Here is a 22,853-nt window from a genome sequence, read left to right on the forward strand (position 1 = left end):
TCCTGACGTGCATCTGTAAGCTCTTTCCCAAGGGCATGGGCTCAGGGTCAGGATGTGCGACTTCACATTCAGCTCTTCACATATTAAGCACCTACCATGTTACACGTCCATTCAGGGCCAAACTATGGTGAGTGCCACAGAAGCAAGAGAAGATGCTCTCCCCCTATCTCCCCCCAGGCACTTAAAGCCTGCTTAAGGAGATCCGACCAACGGAGATCTCCAGCTCCAGATTGGACACATAGGAGATGGTCTAAAAATTTTTTGTGAATGAGATGGAGCTGGATAGAATCGCCAGCCAAAGCTAGAATGAGGTGAACCTCAATCAAAGGCAATTACCAGTTGGATTTGATTTCGGAGGCACCATGAGCCTATACTTTACTGCCCCAAAACATTCCCAACTCATCTATGGGCTGCTGTAAAGCCTTCCTTTAACTGTTACAGATGAGGCATAACTTGCAGATCCCTCTAGAGGAAAAGCCGCCTCGTGTTCACACTGAAGTGTAAACGACAGCTGGTGTGCTTTTGCATAAAGAAACTCAGGGAAACTAAAGGGTGAGTGAAGAGATGAGAGACCAGGATAGGGAAAAGCACTGGGAAACGGAAGACTTACATCCAGGACCCTTTCAACATCAGTTTTGCTTAGGGTGTGCCCTGCCCCTTGGAAAGAGTACTGGGGTAGAGTCAGAGGAGTGGAGTTCGAACTCCAGCCCCGCCACTCACAGGGCAACACCACAGGTCTCTGAATCTCACTGCTCACATCAGAAAACCACACTAACGATCTAGCTCACCTCCCACCAAGGTGGGCGGTGAACTTGGTAACTCGTATACAACTTGGAGACTGCCAGGCACTAGACCAGCGGCTCTCAGACCTGGCTGAAGGTTAGAACCACCTGCAGAGCTTACAGAACTTCGTATACCCAGGCCACTCCTCACAACCAGTTACAGCAGAACATCTCCAGGTAGGACCCAGGCACCCGCATTGTACAAAGCTCCCCATGTGATTTTTTTTTTAAGATTTATTTATTTGTCAGAGAGAGAGAGAGAGCACACAAGCAGAGGGAGCAGCAGGCAGAGGGAGACACAGGCTCCCCGCCGAGCGAGGAGCCCGATGCAGGACTTGATCCCAGGACTCCAGGATCATGACCTGAGCCAAAGGCAGTGGCCCAACCAACTGAGCCACCCAGGCGCCCCTCCCCATGTGATTCTAATATGCCACTTGAGTTAAGAATCACTGCCCAAGGACACTGTTTCTAACCTGGAGGCATCTGGCAACGTCTGGAGGTATTTGATTTAATAGCTTGGGTGGGGGTTGCTATTTGCATCTACACGTCGCCGCAGGAGTTAGGCAAAACATCCTACAATGCACAGGATGGCCCCCACGCCAAAGAATTATCTAGCACAACATGTCAACAGAGTTGAGAAACCTTGCCTTGGGCACATGTCAGAAATGTTTAATGTTTTTTTGTTATCCAGGTCCTGTCCCTGGCCTAGACCAAAGAAATGAAAACCCAGAATTGCCTAAGATTTTAGAGACCTTTTCACCTTTGCCCCGGTTCTGGCCCTGAAAATAGAGCAAAGGTAAAGACCCTTATAAAGGCTGTTCACTCATTCATCACACAGATGTCTAATGAAGTCCTATTCTGTGCCAACCACTGAGCTGGAGCCATACCTGCTGGGCATCCAGGAGTTCCCATCCTGGCCCATCCCAGAGATTCAGACCCCCATCAGATCACCCCAACATGTGAATACGTGGCCCAACAGTTAGGGTCTGGTGGGCACTCCCAAGTGTGGCGCCGTTAGTGTGAGTGCGCCTGTAAGGTCGGAATCATGGCCCCACCCCCACCTTGGGACTCTCTGGTCCCAGGGGGAGACTCAGCCACACTCTGGTTGAAGAGCTTGACCACAGGATCTATTTTAACAGGTAGCAGGAGCCAGAGGAATTGTTTTTTGTTTTGTTTTGTTTTTTTAATTAACATATAATGTATTATTTGTCCCAGGGGTACAGGTCAGTGAATCATCAGTCCTACACAATTCACAGCACTCACCATGGCACAGAAGGTAAATCTATACAATGGAATACTCTGCAGCCCTCAAAAAATGAAATCTTGCCATTTGCAACCACATGGATGGAACTAGAGAGTATTATACTGAGTGAAATAAGTCCATCAGAGAAGGACAATTATCATATGATCTCTCTGATATGAGGAATTTGAGAGGCCGGGCAGGGGGTTGTGGGGGGACGGTCCTGGGGAGAAGGGAGGGAAAAGTGAAACAAGATGGGACCCGGAGGGAGACAAACCACAGGAGGTTTTTGAGCAGGGACCCGGCAGGATCAGCCTTCCGACAGAACTAATCCCAGAGCTATTCTCTCAGCAGTAAGAAGAGAAAAGAAGGAAAAATACCCTTAGGAGCTGAGCCCGGGGCAGTCACTTCAACTCAAAATTCACTTCCTAGGGGACTCATCCTCCCAAAGAAGAATATGGAAGTTGGGAGGGTTCTCCCTTGCGATGCGTGTCTGTAGCATCGGAAGCCGGGGGGCAGGAAGTGGGGGGTTATGGGCTGTGAGCTCCTCTCTGTGCCTCAGCACCTTCTGCAGTTCCTGGTGGAGGACACGCGGGCACTCCTCACCCCAGGCGGCCTGCGTCCTTGGGCTTCCTCTGCCTGCCTTGTGGGATTTTAGCACCTCACTCCCCAGCTCCGTGCGCTTAAGGCAAGTCCTACAACCTCTCTGTGCCTCAGTTTACTCACCTGCAAGTCAAGGCTAACAGTTCGTCACAGACTTTTTGTGAGGATTAAACGAATCTAATCCATGCCGGCAACTTAGAACGGATACAGTGGCCCTTCACCTGCAGTTTCACTTTCTGAGGTTTGGGTTACTAGCATTCTTCTGGAATCTTCTGGACGCAGAAGATTCTTCCTCCTGACGAATCTGCAGAAGGTCAATGGTAGCCTAATGCTATGTCCAGGTGCCCGCGCCACTCGCCTCAGGTCATCTCCTCACATAGGCTTTTTATGGTCTCACATCCTCATGGAGGGTGAGTACGTGTGATACGATATTTTGAGAGACCACATTCACGTTACTGTTATTACAGTATTGTCATAATTGTTCTATTTTATTATAGTTGTTGTTAATGTCTTCCCATGCCCAGTTCCTAAACTCAACTTTACCCGAGGTCTGTATGTATTGGAAAATACACAGTTTATGTAGGATTTGGTTCTCTCCGTGGTTTCAGACTTCCACTAGCAGTCTTGGAACGTATCCCCCACAGATAAGGGGGACTACTGTATATATTTTATTTACAAAGGGATTTGAACAGTGCCTGACATATAACAAGCCAATTTATATGCGGGTTAAAACAAAAAACAAAAAATCAGAGACCTGAGAGGCCCCTTAGGGGTAAAATCAACATGACTTTGCGGCTGACAGTGTGGGTGACAGAGGAACAGAAGGAGTGGAAGTTCAGAGGATGCAGGGAGCATTTCACAGAAATCCGGAAGGCTGGCTCAGCTGGGCAGACGGAGGAACTAGAGCAAGGCCTCTCTCCTTCTCTGAGGGTGCAAGCCCAAGTGCAGTCTCTCTCTCTCTCTCTCTCTTTCTCTCTCTCTCTCTCTCTCTCTCTCTCACACACACACACACACACAGAGTTACTGATTGGGATCCCCGAGTCTGCGATGTACAGACACGTCACCTGTCATCCCAGGACTGGCAGGAGGATGAACTTCAGACCCTAAACCCCCCAAAGCCCCTGAAATGTCATTCTCTGGACAGCCTCCAAAACCCTCCCACCAGAAAATCCTGACAAGGTGAACCCCGAGGACCTCTCTGGAAGCCCTAATTTATAACCTCTGTCTCCATTAATTAGGACAGCACTATTGTTCTTTTCAGGTGCAAATTAAACAGCTCAACAGTGCCCTACAATTAAACTCCACTTAATTCCCCTAAACGTCCCTTATCCAGGCCAATACTGACAGGAGCCATCCCCCAGCTCACTCCCCACCTGCAAATCTGAGTCTTTCCTAATCTCAGTTCCCAGGGGCTTCACCACTGCAGCCCCAGCCCGGCATCCCACCCTGAGCTGGCGGCCTGCAGGACTGAATCAGTGTAGGTGGTGGGGACCTGCTAATCACCCAGGTCACAGGAAGAGTTTTCTTCTCAAGGAGAGTGGGAACAAGGAAAGGGATGAATATGCCTTTGGGAAAAGGGGTTGATTCACTCTGAGAGGGACACTTACCCATGATGACATCTGCCATTCTTTCTCCAACAATCAAACCCTACCAATCCTTCAGAGACAAAGTTTGGGGCCCTCCTCTCCTTCCAAAGTCCACAAAATCCCTCTCCTTTGAGTGCTGAGCCTCTTTTTTTAAAAAATTAATTAATTAGACAGACAGAGATCACACACAGGCAGAGGCAGGCAGAGAGAGGGGGGAAGCAGGCTCCCTGCTGAGCAGAGAGCCTGATGTGGGGCTCGATCCCAGGACCCTAAGATCATGACCTGAGCCAAAGGCAGAGGCTTAACCCACTGAGCCACCCAGGCGCCCCTGAGTGCTGAGCCTCTTAAAGGTGATCCTAGCCATTTCTTCTTAAGATGCCTCCAAAAAAAAAAGAAGACCAATTCTCAATGAACAAAAGTTGTGGTTTATTTTAAATGGCTGGAGGTAACAAATAGGCTAGTACACGAAAATACGGTATAATTTTGCAGTGCTAGTTCCAGGATAAATTTAGCATTTATAAAATTCCTGAATTCATAGTGTAGCTGGGATAGGCTGGTCCAATCATGGTGCATAGTCTTAAAGGTAAAAAGTGAATTCCATTCTGTCCCATTACTGTCTCTCTGTGACCTTCATATATAACTTCATTTGGTAATAGCATCAAAAGTTGAAGATCCTTTCATGAATGTGATGTCTAGGCCCAATGGGTCCCTTCCCCAATACCACAAATCCCAGTGGAGGTCCTATTTGAGCTCCTTACACTTAGCTCTCCGTCTTACCATTGTCTTAGACATCCCAGCGCACATTGGTCACACTTGTGGCTATCTGCCATCTTGTGAACAGTCTCCCCTATTTAATTAAGGAATTAAGGAATTTCTTCATTGGGAATTCCACCTCTCCAAGGTATTCACAGAAGGAAGAAATAGCTCTCCCAGCCCACCTGGAGCATCCAGGCTCCGGGGGTGAGACCAAGATTCCCCAGTAAAGAGATCTGGAAGGAGAACTAGGTGAGGAAGTTGGACAATGTGAACTCAGTGTTTTGAAACGGTGGCAGTGGAGGAACTGGCTGGGGTGACATCAGTGACAGACTTCTGATTCCCCGTGTCCGTGTCATAGGCACTATGTACACTGGCCGTGGACACGAACTGGAGAGGCAATGAGATCTCTGTGCTTCTTACACAAACCACCTGTCCAGTGGACTCACCAAAAAAACCAACACAGAATCTGGTCAGGTCTCTGGTTCTAACCACATATTTACAGGAAACGCAGGGGCAGAGGGATATAGTAAAGGATTTTTGAAGGATGCAATCAGCAAAACCTAGACTGTAAGAAACAAGAGGACAAATAACCTTGTTTCTTCAACAAAAATTGCAAGGAACAGAGAAGATACAGAGAGGGAATCTATAACCTACATTAGAACCTATAATCTATGTTAGACCTAAAAAGACTCAGAGGGGCTCCTGGGTGGCTCAGTCAGTTACGTGTCAACTCTTGATTCCAGCTCAGGTCACAGTCTCAGGGTCATGGGAGAGAGAGCCCTGAGTTGATCTCCGTGAGCAGCAGGAAGTCTGCTTGCGATTCTCTCTCTCCCTCTCCTTCTGCCCCTCCCTCAACTCATGCACGTGCTCTCTCTCTCAAATAAATAAATTAATTAATATTTAAAAAAAATAAATAATAAAAGAGACTAGGGAGACATTTCAACTAATTATACTCTATGGCCTTCATTTGAATCCTAATTCAGATAAATAAACCATAAAAACAAAATAAACAAAAAAGTATATGAGATAATTAGGGAAATTTGTATACTGACAACATTTGATTATACTGCCAGAAATACTATTAAACTTTCAGGTGTGAGGGTGTCTGAGTGGCTCCATCGGTTAAGCGTCTGCCTTTGGCACAAGTCATGATCCCAGGGTTCTGGGATCAAGTCCCTCCTGGACTCCCTGCTCAGCGGGAGCTCTGTTGCTCCCTCTGCCCTGCCCCTGTCCCCTGCTCGTGCTCACTCTGTCCCTCTCAAATAAATAAAATCTTTAAAAATAAATGAACTTTCAGGTGTGATAATGACATTATGGTCACGTATTTTAAGAGTTCTTATCTTCTAAAGATACACACTGAAATACTTATGGATAAAAGGGCATGGTATCTGGGTTTCATTTTAAGATACTTGGAGAGGGGAGAAGTAGTAGGAATGGAGATGAAATAAGACTGGCCATGACCTGATAAATGTTGCAGCTAGGTGATGGGCGTATAGAATTCATTCAGCTATCCTATCTGCTTTGTAGATGTTCGGAACATTCCATGATTTAAAAGTTGGGTTTTTTAAAAGATTTTATTTATTTGACAGAGAGAGACACTGCGAGAGAGGTAACACAAGCAGGGGGAGTGGGAGAGGGAGAAGCAGGCTTCCCGCCGAGCAGGGAGCCCAATTCAGGGCTTGATCCCAGGACCCGAGGATCATGACCTGAGCTGAAGACAGATGCTTAACAACTGAGCCACTCAGGTGCACCTTAAAAGTTTTCTTTTAAAAACTAGTTTAAAAATAGAAAAATTTAAACAAATAAATGAGCTTGCACGAAATCAGACTCCATATGGCTTAACTATGAACACTCTTGCACAGCTGGTAACTTGCAGAGCCCCGTGGCAAGGTTAAGCAGGCACTTGCCATTTCAGATCAAAGAATAGAAAGCCAGCATTTCTCCCCCGGGGGAGATGGAGGATGGAGCTGCTTGAATGTGGAGGCGGAGAAGCTGCAGTGCACTCTGGCCATCTGGCCCCCTTCAGCTTCATCTGTGCTCTGGTTTCCACAGATGCGTTGGGAACGAGGGTGCCCAGTGCCATGACTCCCATGCATCTCCGCTCCGTCCCAGCTAGTTAGCTCTACCGCCCACCTGCAGCCAGCCTTCTCTGCCACAAACTGTCCACATGCTCTTCTGTAGCCAAGGGGACGTTGGAAGGTGTGTGGAGATGATGGATCTTCCAGAGCCAGATTCTGGTTCTGCTGCTCTGAGATCGTTGGAAGGGGTCAGTGGGACTTCCCACTGGTGCTCCAGCCTGGCCCAGGAGAGTGGCAGTGAGAGGCCATAACAAGGCAGTGCTTTGGAGGGGAGAGGCAGTTGCAACCAGCAATGTTAAAGGAGAATCTATGGGACTTATCATATGATTAAATACAGAGAGAGGGAAAAATAGAAGAATCCAGGAAAAAAATTCCCATCAAGTTCCAGGCATTTTATATATTTTATCTCCTTCTGTCTTCACCATCAGTATTGCAGACCACTGCCAGTTTGCTTGTCCCAATCTGGTCTCCTTTCTTCTAACAGTAATAACACTCAGTCCATGTGCTTCACACAGTTCATACCTACCTGTTCCCCAGTCAGTTCCAGGATTGGCATACAACACAGGCCTGGCCCATCATACCCGAGGTCACTACACCTGGCGCAATTACATAATCTGGGGTTTTTCATTAAAGCTATTGAAAAAGAGGGGCACCTGGGTGGCTCAGTGGGTTAAGGCCTCTGCCTTCGGCTCAGGTCATGATCTCAGGGTCCTGGGATCGAGCCCCGCATCGGGCTCTCTGCTCAGCAGGGAGCCTGCTTCCCCCTCTCTCTCTGCCTGCCTCTCTGCCTACTTGTGATCTCTCTGTCAAGTAAATGAATAAAATCTTTAAAGAAAAAAAAGTTATTGAAAAAGAGATGTTCTTTAGCCTTTGGGGAACTAAAGGGATAGGATATCAGCCTGGAGCTGCTGAGAGCCATCACATGGAGAAAGTCTCACTGAAATAAAGCCTACATGGAGGAAAGCAGAAGCAAGAGATGAAGAGATGCTCCACCGCTTGAATGTTAGGATCCAGCCCTGTCTGACATCAGTCCTAACCATGGGCTTTTTGCTCATTAGCCAATGAAATCCCATGTTTTCCCTAACTAGTATCTCTCTCTCACACACACACACACACACACACACACACACACACACACCACTCTGGCAGAGATCCTGGACTCCAAGCATAAGGGTGAGAAGGTGGGGAAACAGAGTAATAATGAGACCAAGTAGATAAAGACAGAGGAGAAGAAGGATGGAGACCTACTAGAAAAGAGAGTTGTGGTGGTTTTCGAATACTTTGGCAAATTCTTTGACGTGCCTCCCTTCCAAGGCCGTTTCCCACCTCCCGAGTGGGGACTGGTGGCGTAAGTGATGGTCTGAGGCTAGGTCACACAGTGGTGTACACAGCTACCTCCCTGGTCTCGCTCTTGGATGACGTGATCTGAGGGAAGCCAGCCACCATGCCACAAGGACACTTGAGTAGCCCCGTGGAAAGGCCCACATGGACAACAACTGAGACCTCTCACCAGCAGCCAGTGAGCCCCCCTTGAAAAACAGGTCCTTCAGTCCAGCTAAGCCACTCTCACACTCCTGGCCAATAGAAACTGTGACATAATAAATGTTTATGTTGTTTAAAGCCGCTAAATTATGGAGTAATCTGTTACGCAGCAATAAATAACCAATACAGGAACTCTCAGATGCGTAAGCAGGGTGGCCTCTGTGTGGACCGATGATATCTCAGTGGGAACCATGAAAGACTGCTGTGCCCCATGCCCCCACGAGTCTGATGAATCAGCCCATGGGAAGACTTCCTCTCTTCTCTGTAGGGCTTTAAAGGCAGAACCAAAAGAAGCACCTGGGTCTTTGAGATGCCCAAGACTGTGTCTCTTCTATAAACTAAATTTCTAAGTCTGGTTGCCAAGGAGCTAGAAGATGGGGAGGGAATAGCTAATGAACCTCAGATTGTTTTTTTGAATCCTAGAGAGGTCAAGAACTAGAAGATATAAGAAAATGGTGGTTCTGTCATTAATTTAATTACTTAAGTCCCATGGAGATGTGATGAAGACAGAATCAAGATAAGATGGTGGTAAATCCAAAAAGACTGTCCTTATAGGAGACAGAAAAGGGCACACACAAAAGAAGGTGGTTTGAATATGGAGGAAAAATATTGGGGTGATGTGTCTACAAGCCATAGAATACCAAGGATCGCCAGTAGAAGTTAAGAGTGGGGGCGCCTGGGTGGTTCAGGGGATTAAGCTTCTGCTTTCGGCTCAGGTCATGATCTCAGGGTCCTGGGATCGAGCCCCATGTCGGGCTCTCTGCTCGGCGGGAAGCCTGCTTCCCCCCAACCCCCGCCTGCCTCTCTGCCTACTTGTGATCTCTCTCTGTCAAATAATTAAAATCTTTAAAAAAAAAAAAAAGTTAAGAGAGGGGCAATGAACAGATTCTTGCTCAAACCTCCAGAAGGAACGAACCCTGAAGTGGGAGAATAACTTTCTGTTGTTTTAAGCAAAAGAAAAAAAAAAGATAACTTACAAATGATATTAAACATTAATGGGTGAAACGATATCAGTTAACAAATTTAAAATGGCCTTACTTCATAAAGATGTTCCTCTATTGTCCTTCATTGCTCCATTCATGTGCACTGATCACATAACCAGGGCCAGAGCCGTGTCTGGGCCATTTACCCAGGAAATGTGACACCGGGGCCAGGGGCCACATGAGTGCTCAGATGCCCAGTGGTACAGGAGTTCGCTGGCAGATTGAGAACAGAGTGCAGTGCAGGACTCTAGAAAGACCCCCTGTCAGTCTACAACTGAGCCAGCTGGCTGGACATTTGGAGAGGTAAGAGGGGAAAATTTTCTAGCACACAGAGACGCAGTACTAGGTGAAGCACTTTAGGCTTGTCCATTGTGTGGGAGAAATTCCAGATGGAAGAAGTATCTTCAGACTGCTTGCTTCTCAAAGAAGAATCTGGAGGGAGTAATGCCTTCATCTGAAGAAGTGACCCTGGGCCCTCCTGGACATCTTAGACACCATGACAAGTGGGGCAGGGAGAGTGTAGGGAACTGTCTGAACCCACAGGGGTTCCTGTCCTATAGCATCTGCCCTCCTCATTCTGGTGTCCAAGTCCTCCTTTAGAAGTCTGTCCCTTGGTGGGGCGCCTGGATGGCTCAGCGGGTTAAAGCCTCTGCCTTTGGCTCAGGTCATGATCCCAGGGTCCTGGGATACCCTGCGTTGGGCTCTCTGCTCAGCAGGGAGCCTGCTTCCCCCACCCGCTGCCTGCCTCTCTGCCTACTTGTGATCTCTGCCAAATACATAAATAAAATCTTTAAAAACAAAAAAAAGAAGTCTGTCCCTTGAGTCCTGGACACATCCTTTCTGTTCGAGCCAGGTCTGTCTCCTGAAGTGAACAGCGACAGTTCCTGCACTACACTATTGTTCTTCCCGTTCTCACTGAAGAAATGCCTAGTTTTTCCCTTTCCAGCAAATTCTTATGAAATTCTCCAAGTCCTTCTTCCAAAAAGCCCTCTTTGACTGACTTTCCTAATTAATTCTCAATTTTGATTGGCTTGGTGCTGCGGTGATGTTGGAAGAGAGGGGTCAAACCACGTTGTACATTTCAAGAGCTCATTCTTGTTGATGACAACATGGATTCCATCAGACTTTCTCCAGCCAGGTAGGACCTGGTCACATGCCATCCTCCTTTTCCTCTTCACTTTGCCCTGTGTTCTCTGAGTTACTGGGCTGTGTAAGTGAGTTAATTACTCCTCTGACCTTCATACTGCGGTTATCAGCCCAACTTTGACCATGGTTTCATTTATGGCCCTTCTAAGGAGACCTCCAGTGTTAAGAAATCTTCCTGCCACGCAGCAATAGGTAGTGACCTTTGGCCCACCAAACAGGCCACCTCTGAGAGGGTGCTGCTCCTCAGATGAGGTGGGCATTGCAACACCTCACGTAGGACGGGCAGGGTAATGCCGGGGTATATCTCCAGATAATGCCATGGTATATCTCCAGAAAATGCCGGGGTATATCTCCAGAAAATGCCGGGGTATATCTCCAGAAAATTTCTGCTATTTCGCACTTTGGGACTCTTACTATTTTACAGCTCTTAATTGATAATCCTCAAGGTTGTTGTAATCACTACAGATTATTTTTCCCCAGGCCCAACCTATTCTTGAAGACTCAGCTGAAGGTCCTACCAAAGCAAGATACATTCCTTATCAGCCCTAGGTGGCCTTTTTCATGACGAACATTGTGTCATTATTAAATTTCATTCTTTTTGTGGTATCCACTCTCTTAAAAATATTTTTGCATCAAACAGTAAATCAAAACTCAAGTAGAAAAATGGTTAGACATTAATGACAATAAAAAGACTACATGGGAGAAAACATTTGAAAATCATATATCTGGCAAAGGGCTCGTATAAAAGAAAAAACGTTCATCATCACTAGCCATCAGGGAGATTCAAATTAAAACAACATTGAGATACCACCTTACACCAGCTAGAATGGCCAAAATTAGCAAGACAGGAAACAACGTGTGTTGGAGAGGATGTGGGGAAAGGGGACCCTCTTACACTGTTGGTGGGAAGGCAAGTTGGTGCAGCCACTTTGGAGAACAGTGTGGAGATACCTTAAGAAATTAAAAATAGAGCTTCCCTACGACCCTGAAATTGCACTGCTGGGTATTTACCCCAAAGATACAGATGTAGTGAAAAGAAGGGTCATCTGTACCCCAATGTTTATTGCAGCAATGGCCACGGTCGCCAAACTGTGGAAAGAACCAAGATGCCCTTCAACGGATGAATGGATAAGGAAGATGTGGTCCATATACACAATGGAGTATTATGCCTCCATCAGAAAGGATGAATACCCAACTTTTGTAGCAACATGGACGGGACTGGAAGAGATTATGCTGAGTGAAATAAGTCAAGCAGAGAGAGTCAAGTATCATATGGTCTCACTTATTTGTGGAGCATAACAAATAACACGAAGGACATGGGGGTATGGAGAGGAGAGGGAGTTGAGGGAAACTGAAAGGGGAGATGAACCATGAGAGACTATGGACTCTGAAAAGCGACCAGAGGGTTTTGAAGGGGCGGGGGGTGGGAGGTTGGGGGAACCAGGTGGTGGGTATTATGGAGGGCACTCATTGCATGGAGCACTGGGTGTGGTGCAAAAACAATGAATTCTGTTACGCTGAAAAGAAATTAAAAAAAATAGTAAAGAACTTTCTACACTCAACAGTAAGAAAACAGTCCAGTTAGAAAATGAAGGAAAGACTTGAATAGATACTTCACCAGTGAAGACATAAGGGTGGCAAATAAGTACATTAAAAGGTGTTCAGGATTGTTAACCACTGGAAAATGCAAATTAAATCATAATGACTTACCTGCTCAAAAAGCATGCTAATATATTTGTTAGAAGGACTAAAATTAAAAATCTCATAATAGCAAGTATTGGCAACCATCCAGAGATATAGATCACTCACACATTTTTGGTGGAATGTAAAATGGTAGAGCCCCTCTGAAAAAGAGTCTGGTAGTTTCTTAAAACATTGAACACACACTTATGATACAACCCAGTAATCACACTCCTGGATATTTTCCCCAGAGAAATGGAACCTTATATTCACACAAAAACCTGTACATGAATGTTCATAGCCATTTCATTTCTAATTGCCAAAGACTAAAAACAAAACCCAATGACCTTCAACAGATGAAGGGTTAAACGAACTGTGGTACATTCATACAGTGGAATGCTAGTCAGCAACAAAAGGAACAAACTACTGATACTTAAAATAATTGGATAGCTCCAAGGGCATCGAGTAAAGTGAAAAATCCAATCTCAAAAGTTTTATAGTATGTGGTTCCATTTATACGGCGTTATCTAAATGACAATATTATAGAGTTGGAGGACACTCCCGTGGTACCAGGAGTTAGGAAGGGCCAGGAGGATGTGATTACAAAGGAGCAGCATAAGAATGTTTTTGTGGAGACAGAACAGTTCCATATCTTGATTGTGATGATGGTTATATGAATCCACACATGTGATTAAATGTCATAGAACTGTACACAAAGATATATAAAAAGAGCATGCAAAAAATGGTGAAATCCAAGTAAGATTTGTGGTCAGTTATACGTATTGTGACAACCAATTTCCTAGGATTTGATCATGTTCTATAGTTATAGGAGAGGTCACCAGTAGAGGAAACTGAGTGATGGATACTCAGGATCTGTCTATACTATTTTTCCAACTTCTTGTGGGTCTGTAATTATCTGGGTGATGGACATTGGAGAGGATACGTGCTGTAATGAGCCCTGGGTGTTATACACAGCTCATGAATCATTGGACACTACATCAACAACTAATGATGTACTATATGCTGGTTAATTGCACATAATAAAAAAATTAGAAACTTTTTTTTGAAACAACACTATGTATAAAATCCTAAGGGTTATGATTAAAACAAGGCTCAAGGAAAAACTCATATCCTTAAATAATTAATAAATTAATATGTAAAATATAATTAATTGTTATATAAATAGATAATATTCAACAAAGTAAAAGTAATTAAATTAATAATTTAAATATTAGGAAAAGAGTAGCAGAATAAAAATAAAGATAATAGAAAAAGGATCTGATAAAGCAAAACTGGAAATTAGTGCCATTGAAAATAGACAAATAGTGGCTCCTGGATGGCTCAGTTGGTTAAGTTCTTACAAAGCAGGCTTTGACTTAGAGAATTATATCCCCATCTAAAAAAAATCTACTTGCCTTGCCATGATAAAGTGTCATTTGCATAGCTATAGACAGGAAAAGTTTGCAATATTATCAGTTCTACAAGTTAACTTCTATCTCCCAGAATTGGAAAATAGCCTAGTCAGAAACAATCAACAAAACTGAAAGGCAACCTATGGAATAGGAGAGATATTTGCAAATGACCTATCCCATAAAAGATTAGTATCCAAAATGTATAAAGAACTTAGGCAACTCAGCACCAAAAACAAAACCAAAACCAAAAAACAACCAATTTAAAAAATGGGCAGAAGATATGAACTGACATTTCTCCAAAGAAGACATCCAGATGGTCAACAGACACATGAAAAGATGTTCATCTTTTCATACCATCAGGGAAATGCAAATCAAAATTACAATGAGAGGGGCGCCTGGGTGGCTCAGTGGGTTAAGGCCTCTGCCTTCGGCTCGGGTCATGATCCCAGGGTCCTGGGATCAAGTCCCACATCAGGCTCTCTGCTCAGCGGGAAGCCTGTTTCCTCCTCTCTCTCTCTCTGCTTGCCTCTCTGCCTACTTGTGATCTCTATCTGTCAAATAAATAAATAAAATCTTTAAAAAATATATTACAATGAGATATCACCTCACTCCTGTCAGGATGGCTAAAATCAACCACACAGGCATTGGTGAGGATGTGAAGAAAGGGGACCCCCCTTGCACTGTTGGTGAGAATACAAACTGGTGCAGCCACTGTGGAAAATAGTACGGAAGTATCTCAAAAAGTCAAAAATACCCAGCAGTGCAATTGCAGGATCATAGGGAAGCTCTATTCTTTTTTTTTTTTTTAAAGATTATTTATTTATTTATTTGATAGAGAGAGATCACAAGTAGATAGAGAGGCAGGCAGAGAGAGAGAGAGGGAAGCAGGCTCCCTGCCGAGCAGAGAGCCCGATGCGGGACTCGATCCCAGGACCCCGAGATCATGACCTGAGCCGAAGGCAGCGGCTTAACCCACTGAGCCACCCAGGCGCCCGGGAAGCTCTATTCTTAATTTCTTCAGGAATCTCCACACTGTTCTCCAAAGTGGCTGCACTAACTTGCATTCCCATCAACAGTGTAAGAGGGTTCCCCTTTCTCCACATCCTCTCCAACACACGTTGTTTCCTGTCTTGCTAATTTTGGCCATTCTAACTGGTGTCAGGTGGTATCTCAATGTGGTTTTAATTTGAATCTCCCTGATGGCTAGTGATGATGAACATTTTTTCATGTGTCTGATAGCCATTTGTATGTCTTCATTGGAGAAGTGTCTGTTCATATCTTCTGCCCATTTTTTGATATGATTATCTGTTTTGTGTGTGTTGAGTTTGAGAAGTTCTTTATAGATCCTGGATATCAACCTTTTGTCTGTACTGTCATTTGCAAATATCTTCTCCCATTCCGTGGGTTGCCTTTTTGTTTTGTTGACTGTTTCCTTTGCTGTGCAGAAGCTTTTGATCTTGATGAAGTCCCAAAAGTTCATTTTCGCTTTTGTTTCCAAAGATACAGATGTAGTGAAAAGAAGGGCCATCTGTACCCCAATGTTTATTGCAGCAATGGCCACGGTCGCCAAACTGTGGAAAGAACCAAGATGCCCTTCAACGGATGAATGGATAAGGAAGATGTGGTACATATACACAATGGAGTATTATGCCTCCATCAGAAAGGATGAGTACCCAACTTTTGTAGCAACATGGACGGGACTGGAAGAGATTATGCTGAGTGAAATAAGTCAAGCAGAGAGAGTCAAGTATCATATGGTTTCACTTATTTGTGGAGCATAACAAATAATATGGAGGACATGGGGAGATGGAGAGGAGAGGGAGTTGAGGGAAACTGGAAGGGGAGATGAACCATGAGAGACTATGGACTCTGAAAAACAACCAGAGGGTTTTGAAGGGGCGGGGGGGGTGGGAGGTTGAGAAACCAGGTGGTGGGTAATAGGGAGGGCACGTACTGCATGGAGGACTGGGTGTGATGCCAAAACAATGAACACTGTTATGCTGTAAATAAACAAATAAAAAAAAAGTCAAAAATAGAACTACCCTATGATCCAGTAATTGTACTACTGGGTATTTACCCCAAAATACAAAAACATTAATTCAGAGGGATACATGCCCCCCTATGTTTATAGTAGCATTATCTACAATAGTCAAACCATGGAAGCAACCCAGTGTCCACTGATAGATGAATGGATAAAGAAGATGTGAAGAAGATACATAGATAGATAGATATGTAGATATCTAGCTATATATGCACATATATATGTATATGTATGTATGTATTCATATTCCATATATACATATGTATATATAATATACATATATAATGGAATATTACTCAGCCCCTTTCCCCAGAATGAAATCTTGCCACTTGCAACAACATGGAGAGAGCTAGGGAATATAATGCTTATTGAAATCCATCAGTCAGAAAGACAAATAACATATAATCTCACTCATATGTGGGATTTAGGAAACAAAACAAATGAGCAAAGGGAAAGAGAGAGAGAGAAATCAAGAAACAGAATCTTAACCATAGAGAATAATCTGGTGGTTACCAGAGAGAAGCTGGATGGTGGATGGAGGAAATAGGGGTGATAGGGATTAAAGAGTGCCATTTGTTGTGATGAAGAAATGAAATGAAATGAAAAACAACAATAAATAAGAACAAAAAATAGTTTTCGTTTTACTCTCATGCTTGCTGAAGTCTCTCCTATAAACCACAGAATAGAATCTGTGTTTTTAACAAAGAAAGTCTCAGAGCCCTATAGAAACATGTATTTCCAAATATCGACATTTCTAGGAATTAACCCTTGGGTAGAGGCATCTAAGCTGGAATCACTTGGGCATCTTTCAGACCATACCAGCAGACTAAGTCAGGACTTCCAGAACCTTTTCAGTTGAGAAACAGATGGCTTCATAAGACTATGAATGTAAGATATGGAATGGAACAAGAATTATATAGAACTGAACGAACTGGTGAGAAAGATTTTATTGTGGTTGTTTGGAATATCGCTGATGTTGCTTTAATGCACTATTTTCCAGATATTTAAGGAAGCCCTTTTCATTTTTTCTTATGCTCTAAGTAACCCATGGCAATTTGGTAGACTCTACTTTTATAAACTAAAATGAAGCAGTTAAAAGTGATATCGAATTCTATGAATTCCTAGAATTCAGAAATTATGAGTCTCTTTCTTATGGCAGTATAGTTATTTGCATGGACTTAGTAATAATCTGTCTTCCTTTCTACCAGACCTTAATTAAACAAATTGACCAAACGACCAAGGCCTTTGGATATGTCATTTGCAGTATCTTCTCCCATTCCATACGTTACCTTTCAGTTTTGTTTCCTTTGCTGTGCAGAAGATTTTTATTTTAATGAAGTCCCAATAGTTTATTTTTGCCTTTGTTCCCTGGCCTCAGGAGAAATATCTAAAAGAATGCTGCTGCGGCCCGTGTCAGAGAAACGACTGCCTATGTTCTTTTCTAGGATTTTTATGGTTTCCTGTCGCACTTTTAGGTCTTTCATCAATTTTGAGTTTATTTTTGTGTAAGAAAGTGGTGCAGTGTCAGTTCTTCCAATGTTGCCGTCCAGTTTTCCCAACACCGTTTGTTGAAGATCTTTTTCCCATGGGATGGTCTTTCCTGCTTAGTTGAAGATTAATAGACCATGCAACTGTGGTTTTATTTCTGGGTTTTCTGTTCTATTAATCTATGTGTCTATTGTTGTTGCGGTACCATACAGTTTTAATTGCTACTGTTTTGTAATATAATTTGAAGTCTGGAATTGTGATATGTCCAACATTGCTTTTCTTTTTCAAGATTGCTTTGGCTTTTCCGGGTCTTTTGTGGTTCCATACAAATTTTAGGATTGTTTGTTCTAGTTCTGTGAAAAACGGTTGTTGGTATTTTGATAGGAACTGAATTAGATCTGTAGATTGTTTTGGTAGCATAGACTTTTTAACAATATTTGTTCTTCTAACCCACAAGCCAGGAATGTCTCTCTATTTCTTTTTGTCATCTTGAATTTCTTTTATCAGCATTTTACAGTTTCCAGAGTATAGGTCTTTCACTTCTTTTGTTAATAAGATATATTATTGTTCTCGGTGCATTTGTAAATGGGATTGTTTTCCTCATTTCTCTTTCTGCTACTTCATTATTAGTGCATAGAAACGCAACAGATCTCTGGACATTGATTTTGTATCATGCAACTTTACTAAATTCATTTATCAGTTCCAGTAGTTTTTTGTTAGAATCTTTAGGGTTTTCTATAGATAGTATCATGTCATCTGCATTTAGTGAGAATTTTGCTTCTTTGTGAATTTTGATGCTTTTTATTTCTTTATGTTTGATTGCTGTGGCTCAGACTTCCACTATTATGTTGAATAAAAGTAGTGAGAGTGGACATCCTTGTCTTGTTCCTGACCTTAGGAGAAAAGCTCTTGGTTTTTTACCACTGAGTATGATGTTGTCTGTGAGTTGTTTTTTTTTTTTTAATATATGGCCTTTATTAAATTGATATATGTTCCCTCTAGACTTACTTTGCAGAGGATTTTTTTTTTTATCATGAATGGAAGTTGTACTTTGTCAAATGCTTTTTCTGCATCTATGGAGATGATCCTACAGTTATCTTTTCTCTTATTAATGTGAAGCATCATGTTGATTATTTTGCAAATATTGAACCACCTTTGCATCCCAGGAATAAATCCCACTTGTTTGTGGTGTATGATTTTTTAGATATATTGTTTGATTCATTTTGCTCATATTTTGTTGAGAATTTTGCATCCAAATTCATGAGAGATATTGGCTGATAGTTGTCTTTTTTTGTGGTGGTTTTATGGTTTTTGGTGTCAGGGTGATACTAGACTCATAGAATAAATTTGTAAGTTTTCCTTCCTCTTGCACTTTTTGGAATAATCTGAGAAGAATGAATATTAACTCTTCTTTAAATGTTCAGTAAAATTCACCTGTGGCACCATCTGGTACTGGACTTTCATTTTTCAGGAGTTTTTTTTTAATATTACTGATTCAGTTTTGTTGTGGTAATTGATCTGTTCAAATTTTCCACTTCTTCCTGCTTCAGTTTTGGTAGGTTATATGCTTCCAGGAATTTATCCATTTCTTCTGAGTTGTCTAATTTGTAGGCATTTAGTTTTTCATAATATTCTGATATAATTATTTGTATTTCTGTGGTGGTTATTTCTGCTTTTTCATTAGTAATTTTGCGTATTTGGGTCCTCTCCCTCTCTCTTTTTTAATGAGTCTTGCTAGAGGTTTATCAGTTTTGTTGCTCTGTTAAAGAAACAGCTCCTGGTTTCATGGAACTGTTCTTTTTTTTTCTTTTAGTTTCTACATCATTTATTTCTGTTCTAAAATTTATTATTTCATTCCTTTTGCTGGGTTGGGTTTTGCTTGTCCTTCCTTTTCTAACTCCTTTAGATATAAGGTTAGGTTGTTTATTTGAGAATTTTTTTTTTTTTTTTTTTTTTTTTTTTGCTTCTAAAGAAGCAAAGGTAGGCCTGTATTGCTATAAACTTTCCTCTTAGAACCATTTTGCTGCTGACAAAAACTATTTTTAAATGACAGAGCTCTTGTTATTTTATTACTGAAATTTTTCAAATGGACTGATGAGAGTTCATAATAATAATAATGCAGGAATAATACAACTTGGAAGGATATTTGGTCATTTGTTTAGCGGTATACAAAGCAAAATAATAAACCTGTTCTCCCAAAAGAAGCTTTAAACGAATGTCTCTTATGTTAATCATTAAGTCTCCTTGCTGAGAAGACAGTGGATGCCACATTTGATTTATAAAATTGGATGATATACTTTTATAGAGGGATAATTCTTAGGATAGAACATATCATAATCCTTAGATATAACAGATATGTAATATATGAGAAATATCACGTAAAAATATTCAGTAAGTTGAAGTAGGGCATAGACATCTGTATTTCTATCCAATTTTATAATTAGGTCTAATATGTATTGAGACCCACTGACCTAAAAATTACTTGATTCATATTTTTAAAAAAGAAAAAAAGCCTGTGGGAGTCAACATTGTAAACAATAATTGAAATGTATTGTTGCTCAATATCATCAGACAAAACACTGCCAAGACTCAAATAAATAAGGGAAAGTTCAACAGAACAATTTTTGTAAGACTTTCAGTCAGTGTTTTCCCCGAACTTAAACATATACAGAAAACAAAGCATTGAAAAATCTCCAGAGACTTCCCATAAAGCATAAAATTTCTGAAATATTTATATTAATAACATCTTACCTATACAAATTTAACCTAGGGAAGGCTGAGCATTTCTTCTGATGTTATTAACAACTCTTCCCATGCAGCTCACCAAACCTGATTATTTCTAGCATCCCTTTTTATAAGATAAAAGAACAAAGACTTGTGATTTTCCAGGAAGCCTCTGGGAAATCTCAAAGACTACTTTAGGTGTAAAAGATTTCCTGCAAGTCTTATTTATTTTCTCCTATATTTCAGACCTGATTTTTGGAAGGCAAAAATCAAGAGTAGTCAGAGGAGATTTAGACACTTGATTAAGACAGGATCATTGGTACCTGAGAAACAATGCTTGGTTGCTTACTGAGTCAAGGTGACAATAAAACATTTAAAAATAAATACGGGGAGGAACAGGTGGTGGGTAATGGGGAGGGCACGTTTTGCATGGAGCACTGGGTGTTGTGCAAAAAGAATGAATACTGTTATGCTGAAAAAATAAATAAAATGGAAAAAAAAATAAATACGGGGAGGAAACAAGATTGTAAAGAACCTTAGCACTTTCATAAGCAAGGAAACTTTTTTTCTTCTCTTTTTTCTTCCTTTCCTTCCTTTTCATAGTTAAGAGCATAAAGTCAAAATGGACCAGCTTGTATTCCTACTGACAGCATAAGAGGGTTCCCCTTTCTCCACATCCTCACTAACATTTGTTGTTTCCTGCCATGTTAATTTTTGCCATTCTTACTGGTGTAAGGTGGTATCTCATTGTGGTTTTGATTTGAATTTCCCTGATGGCTAGTGACGTTGAGCATTTTTTCATGTGTCTGTTAGCCATTTGTATGTCTTTTTTAGAGAAGCATCTGTTCATGTCTTCTGTCCATTTTTTTACTTCATTATTTGTTTTTGAGTGTTGAGGCACTCTGGGAAACAGTATGGGGTTTCCTCAAGATGTAAAGAATAGAGCTACCCTAAACCCAGCAACTGTACTAAGTATTTACCTCAAAGATATAGGTGTAGTGAAAAGAAGGGGCACGTACACCACAATGTTCATAGCAGCAATGTCCACAGTAGCCAAAGTGTGAAAGGAGCCGAGATGCCCTTCAACAGACAAATGGATAAAGAAGATGTGGTCCACATATACAATAGAATATTACTCAACTATCAGAAAGGATGAATACCCGCCATTTGCATTGACATGGTCGGAACTGGAGGGGATTATGTTAAGTGAAATAAGTTCAAGCAGAGAAAGACAATTGTCATATGGTTTCACTTGTATGTGAAACATAAGAAATAGCATGGAGGGGGGCGCCTGGGTGGCTCAGTGGGTTAAAGCCTCTGCCTTCAGCTCAGGTCATGATCCCAGGGTCCTGGGATCGAGCCCCACATCGGACTCTCTGCTCTGCGGGGAGCCTGCTTCCTCCTCTCTCTCTCTCTGCCTGCCTCTCTGCCTAGTTGTGATTTCTCTCTGTCAAATAAATAAAATATTTAAAAAAAAAAGAAATAGCATGGAGGACATTAGGAGAAGGAAGGGAAAAATGAAAGGTGGGAAATCAGAGGGGGAGATGAACCATGAGAGACTATGGACAACAGGAAACAAACTGAAGGTTTCAGAGGGGAGAGGGGTGGAAGGATGGGTTAGGCCAGTGAGGAGTATTAAGGAGGGCACATACTGTATGGAGCACAATGTGTTATATGCAAACAATGAATCATGGGAAAAAACTAATGATGTACTGTATGGTGACTAACATAATTAAATTTTTAAAAATAAAAAAAATTTAAAAAAATTAAAATTTTTTAAAAATTTAAAAAGTCAATATGGAGAATGTAAGATTATTCAGGCAAGTTACAGAATCTTTGCTTTCTAGGCAGATCACACAGAAAGTAAATAAGGTAATCAACCCTGCTAACTTCCCCAGGACTGCTCTGATTGTAATACTGAAAGTCCCACATCCCAGGAAGCCCTCAGTTCTGGGCCACTCAAGAATGTGGGTCACTTTTTTTTTTTTTCACTTTAAAAAGAATAGGCATTTGCATTGTAGGTCAAGACATTAATCAGAAAATCAAAGATGCAAGCCCAACCTTGCAAAAATTCTAACACATTTCATAGCTTATAAGACTAAGGATTATAAACCAGGATAAGAAAAATATACTTTTCAAGTTTTTTCCTTTCCCATACTTTTTCATATTCTGGTTATACTTTTATTCTAATACAAATGTCAAGGGGTCCATAAGTTCAAAACTAATTCTGTAATAATATTAAGATGCCATTTTTGATAACATGCTATGATTCATCACTATTTTCAAATTAATGCATAAATGAGTATTTTAAATATTTCTGTTTTTATTTTTAATGGAGTAAATATAAATAATTGTAACCACATAAATCCCAAGAACCACTGCTTATGGAAAAGCAAAAGCATATTCTTGGTTGTATTTCTGTCTTTGCTCCTAGTGCAGTTGCAACCAGTCATATTAATTATAACTTTTCACTGAAGTAATTAACTTCTATTTCACAGAGAAAACTAGAGAGCAGATAATTGAGAACTTTCTGTCATATGAAGCATTTTAGCAGATTAGCAGAGTTCATAATACAATTTTTTACATTCACGTGCATTCCTGTGTGGCAAAAATGAGCACATTCATTAACATGACTCATTGCTATAGCTTCTCTTTTAGCATATTAGAAAAGCAAAATTATGCTTAGTAATCAATGTGTCAGTGCTCTATACTACTTAGAAAGTACCTAGATATCCACTGGCCACATAATAATTAATTTAATTTAATATCAGCTCACAGTTTTTTAAAACGCG

This window comes from Meles meles, chromosome 4 (genome assembly GCF_922984935.1).
Source record: "Meles meles chromosome 4, mMelMel3.1 paternal haplotype, whole genome shotgun sequence".
Classification (NCBI taxonomy): domain Eukaryota; kingdom Metazoa; phylum Chordata; class Mammalia; order Carnivora; family Mustelidae; genus Meles; species Meles meles.